Below are 6,000 nucleotides of genomic sequence, written 5' to 3'. Positions count from 1 at the left end.
TGTTTCGCTTCGTTAGCATTCACAATTCGTTTTCGGTTTTCAAAGAAACTATAACGACTGAAAGACAATGAAAAGTGATGCTTCGTGCTTTTATTAAAGCCTCACAGCTTTTATTAAAGCTCTCATTCATTATGGTTTTACATTATTCTTTAGCGTGGTTGTGTACGCATCACTATTGCACATTAATTTAAATTCAATATGCCATATACAGACATTGTTTACTAACGTTCTAGCAAAAAGGCATATCTTTACGCCAATATTTTAACGAGAAAAAATAAATTGGTTCGGAATGCTGTAAAAGTCTAGATAAGCTTTTAAATATTCCGGGAGAGCTGAGCTCATTGTTATTACAAGTAGTCTTTCTGTTTGCATTTAATTTTCTTAAACCGCTGACTGAAGCGAAGAATGAGAAAACTCAAACGGAGGGGCGGTCGAGAAGACAGTGATTAAAGATACCCAGATCAAAATTAAACACAAGACTAAGTATTAAAATATGTTAAAAAGTCAATAAATATTATTTTATTTAAATATGTATCGTATAAAAAATCGGAAGGCAGAATTCATAAAAGAAAAAAATATATATATGCGAGTTATGTATTTTTTACCGAACGTTTATTTTTACAAAATTGTCTTTTTTTGTAAAAAAACACGATATAAAGGATGAAAAAAATATATATTATCGGTTCTAATTAGTTTTTGCTTGCGCGTATAAGCGTTTTGTTACAGCCAGCTGTATGTTTTACTTTGCTAGGATTATACTTCATACAATTTTTTTCTGCCAAAAGGACTTAGTTATATATAAAAGTATGCTCTTACAAGTGAACTTGTTATTAATTTTACTAAAAAATGGTTTTAATACATTAAAAATATTTTAATAACTATTAAAATATATAGTACCAAAAAAAGTTTTATCAGCAGTATTAATAATTCTAAATATAATACCTAAGCCGTATTAATTTTATTAATAACAATAATAAAAAGTATGCATTTCAAGAAAAATAAATTTATATTTTTGAGATCAGCTTAAAATTTGTAATATAAACTAATTAATTAAACCAGTTTGCAAAAAAATAGAAATAGTAAAGTGTCACAATTTATTGTAAATTTGTTTTTAATGATTTCACCAGAATCGGTGAAATAAAAAGTATTAATTAAAAATTTAAACATAAAATGCCTAAACACACCTTACTTTAAAGGCAAAATTTAGTTATAAATGATCTTAAGAATAATAATTGAAATAAATCAATAATTTGTATTTTACTTAATAATTTAAAAAATTATATTAGTCAATTTCCTCTTGTGAGCTATAAAATAGTAACCAGTACCCAAATGTAATGTATGTATTTTTCTGCATTTTTAACGTATATATACATATATACAAATATAAAATAAATACAGCTACAATAATCGTGAATTTTTAAGTATTGTTGTCGAGTGTTTTTTATTGTATATTTTAATATAATACATTGTGTATTTTTTTAAATTTTATATTACTTTTTAACATTTGATTCAACGGTTCGTAGATTACATTAAGTTAATCGGTCGACAGATTCACAACAAAGGCGACTGTGAAACATCGTTAAACCGCAAAAAAAAGGCAGAGCGACACAAAACGAATTACGTTTGGCAATAAATAAAAAGAACTTTGCGTCTAGATAGCGAGCAAGGTGAGGAGGTGCACGACCACAATTTGTTTTGTCAATTCTCGCGAATGGAGCAGTTACAAGTTTTTCCATTTGCAAACAGATACAGCACCCGAAAGGGGTTTCTCTCCTTTTCATTATCCTTACCGAGCAGGTGAAACAGAGACGAAGAGGACCGAACCGCCCACAGAACATAAAACGTAACCCTTAATCCGTCTAATGACTTTCTGAGGGCGAATTTGTACTGCGCAAGTGTGGGTTGTGGATCGTAAAGACGGTCTTTTATAGTTGTTTACTTTGGAATTGGCCGGGTTATTGCCACGTCCCTGTGAAATAAGAAACATCTTGCCCGGCCCTCGAAAAGGGACAAAATGTCGCCGTCAAGGCTCAAGCCCACGGTCAAGAGCTATTCTAAACGGTCTCGTCTTTCCCTGCTTTTGTTAATGTGAAGCTCAAAGATTTTTCGTGTTGTAAGCGACACTGTTCAACAATTAATTACTTCATCAAAAAGCTTCATAATATAATGTTAACAAGGTATGTATTATATTCAATTAAATTTGCATGTATGTACATATAAAATTTAACTATTATTTATCTCTATTTATTTATTTAGAAAGACACAATTTTTATACAAAAAGTTGACTGCCTATTAAAGAGGGTTTATATGCAGTCTAAAAGTCTTAATACAGTGAGCGAGCTTAAAGTTATTTTGAAAAAAAAATCAATATCGATTGAAAAGTTAATGTAATTGAAGAGTTTACATATGAAACATAAAAAATATATAGTAACAAACAAAGATTTTCTCGTTTCGAACTTGACAAAAATATCTTAAGGGCTCATTGCGTCATCTAGTATATTTTTTTTGTTTAACAGCAATGTTAGTATGTATTATGAAAATCTCAATTATTTAATAATTAAATTTGTTAGTATTTGATATTAAACTTATACTTAGTAATATATGTATGTTATATATTGTAGATACTATTTATGTTTAAACTTTATTTATTAAATACTTATAATGTGATAATAAACAATCACAATTCAAAATATTAATTTTAGGAAAATTTTAATCGCATATAAAAACGGTTTTATTTATTATATAAATAAATAACAAACAGCTTAATGATATGATTAAAAATGTATTAATCATATGCTTTTATTCTGATAAGCGATTTATTAATAGAATTCTATATTATTATATAAGAATTTAATATATTAATTGCCACTGACAGTAAAAATTGTATATATTTCACCTGTGTATAAAAAATAATTTTTCCAAAACAGTATACAAAAACATTTTTTTTTTTATATCTTTTATGAACATTTTTGTTTATATTGAATATAAAAATGACGTGTTTTACATTTTGTGAAATAAAAATATATTGTAATATTGATTTTATTACAATATTTATTTTTGTATAATATACAATTTTTTTTTGATTTCATTTAAAACAATTTGGCTAAATATTTAGGCATGTAAATTAATTTATAATTTATAATTAAAATTAATAAAACCAAACGCAAAGAATGGTACATCATTTGCTAAGAAGACAAACACGCTCATTCTTATAACATAATTTATATATTTAAATTCATATATTAAGATATAAATATAATTTTACCTAAAATTTGTTTTGCGTTCATTAACTAACGGCCACTTTTCATCACATGATATTTTTTCTGGTATTTTGAGAAAAATTACAAAAATTTTCAAAATTTAGATGAAAACGTTGACTTTTGTATGACTTGGTTGGCAACAAAATTCTTGCTTAGTGCTTATTATTAATATTTTTAATATTAATCCTTGCATTTCAATTATTTTCTTGACGATAAAATATTTAAAGAATCCCAAAAAAATGTTATTCCTAGAGTCGGTCATAAAACTTGCAATGGCAAAAATTAATCTTTCCCTTTTTGTACTACCTGCTTTACATAAAACTGTGAGTTTAGCAAATTGAAAATTAAAGCACTTGTAAACATTTCGCATATATTCTTATGAATTTAATTTAAAAAAAAAACTGTTTCAAGGGAATAAAAAAATCATAATTATGCATTTTCTAGAGAAGTACTACATATATGTATAATATAATAAGAAAAACTTTATGACTATGGAAGTATTAAAATTTTCTAATCATCGTAATAGAAAATGCTTTGAAGTGGCAAAGTGAGACTCCTGCAGTTCTTACAAATTTACCCGATATTTTTATGTCTGATATTTTTCAATCGTTAAAAATATTTTGACCAAATAAGCTTAAAAACATTTTCATTTTAATTACAAATTTTAAAGTCAATTTTTTTTAATTGGTTATAAACATTTAGACTACTTACAAATTATATAACATTAAAAAATTATAAAAAATTTCAACAATTTTTTTTTATTGTTTACATTATTTTAAAAAAAAATTCTACACAAAATTAACTGTCAAAACTTTTTTTAATTTAAATGATTATATCAAATCATTTTTAAGTTAAATTTTTAAATAAATAAAATAATTTTTGATCACTATTTTTAAGTGAAATTTTTTAAACGACTAAAAAATATGATTTTTGTACTATATAAAACGGTCAACTATTTTTTTTATTTATAATAACATAGTTTTTTTTTACTTAGTGGCACAAATTATGTAAAATTAAGTAATATTTGTATCGAAATCTAGCTAATTCTACCTACAATCAATTATTTCTGTATAAAAATAATTTTAATCCTCATAAAAATATGCTCACTTTTATTATATTAATAATAAAGTTTATATTTTAAATCATTTAATTTGGCTTTTTACTAAGCATCAAAACATAATTATTTTATATTCTCAGTGACTATAAACCAGAAAAACAAGGAACTGCGCAAAACCTATTTTTGTATGATTCGATTCTAAACATGTTTCGCACATTTTTGCAACAGGTTACAAATGATTTTTTAAATTTTTATTGGCAATTCATTATTAATTTAACTAAAAATTGTTCGGTGAATAATAACCCTTTGAGCGGTATTGCCGTACATGTACGGCTGTCAAACTTTTACTGTTTTTAGGTTTCCCGGATAGTTATATATTTCCATATGTAACTAAATAAATAAGAAATAAAATGAATTAAATACCAATTTTTATAAATTGATTTAACGTCAATGATTTTTATAAATAATTATACAAATATAAATATACTAATATTATATTAATTCATTTAAAAAATACAAAAAAGCCAAATAATATATAAAAAATAAATATACAAAATTTAATAATAGAAAAATAAATAAATTAATTTAACGCTAAAAACCACAGAATTTTTAATAATTCACCATAAATGCAATATAAAATAATAATAAATAAATAACAACAGAAATAATTTTGAAAAAATATGTAAAATTAACTCTCTCCCAGCTGTATATTAACAAATTAAAAATGTTTGTCAATTAACTCATTACTCAAAGGATTAAGTAAAATAAAATTGCGTACACAACAACTGCCAATGCGAAAACCGCGAACAGGAATAATTCTAAACATAGATAATTGCGCATACAGAAATTCCGCAAATTATTATAAACATATTATTTTTTTGACACTTATTTTTTTGCAAAATAGCCCGGTCACCCTTAAAATGCATTTCAATTATTTTATATTTTTTAACTTCATAACTAAATTTAATAAAAAGCAAATAAAAATTACATATTAAGCTAGGATAACAAATATTCACTTTAAAGATAAAATAATTGAAAAAGCAAACAAAAACAAACAGCAAAATAGAACAGTGGTATAAGTCAGTGACCAATACCTAAAATACCTGGGGTTAGTGAATATTATATAATTTTATTTTTAATGGATCATTAGAGACTATATTTTTTCAGATTATTATTATCTCTCGGATAAATATCGTGACAAATAATTTAATTAAAATCACTATGACATTTACAGTAACATCTTTTGATTGAAATATTTTATAATTAATAAAATATATGTCACTGATTTACAGATTTCAATGTATTGTCTCATTATTTACTTAGTTGTTGATTGTGTTTACATAGTAGTAACGGATTCGGCTAACGACTGACAACCAAAAATTTACAATATATAAATGTATTTTTACAAGCACAAATTTTGCAAGATAGCACACATTTCTGCAACGTGAATTAGTCGTCATTCTAAGCGATCATAAATGGCAGAGATGCTTTTTAGTTTTATATGTGCTTACTACACATTTAAAGTTCATTCAGTCTCCGTCTCTTATATTTTTATGAATCATAAAAAATACACATATCATAAAACATATCTTTTAATATATAGTACACATTTTTAATCAGTAAATTGCTTTTCCACGTTTAAGCGGCTACAATCGTATAGAAATTCTCACCGATAGTCAAAAA

This window comes from Plectrocnemia conspersa, unplaced genomic scaffold, assembly GCF_051122295.1.
Source record: "Plectrocnemia conspersa isolate PC_06_02 unplaced genomic scaffold, ASM5112229v1 ptg000014l, whole genome shotgun sequence".
NCBI lineage: Eukaryota > Metazoa > Arthropoda > Insecta > Trichoptera > Polycentropodidae > Plectrocnemia > Plectrocnemia conspersa.
This window is presented reverse-complemented; position numbering follows the sequence as displayed.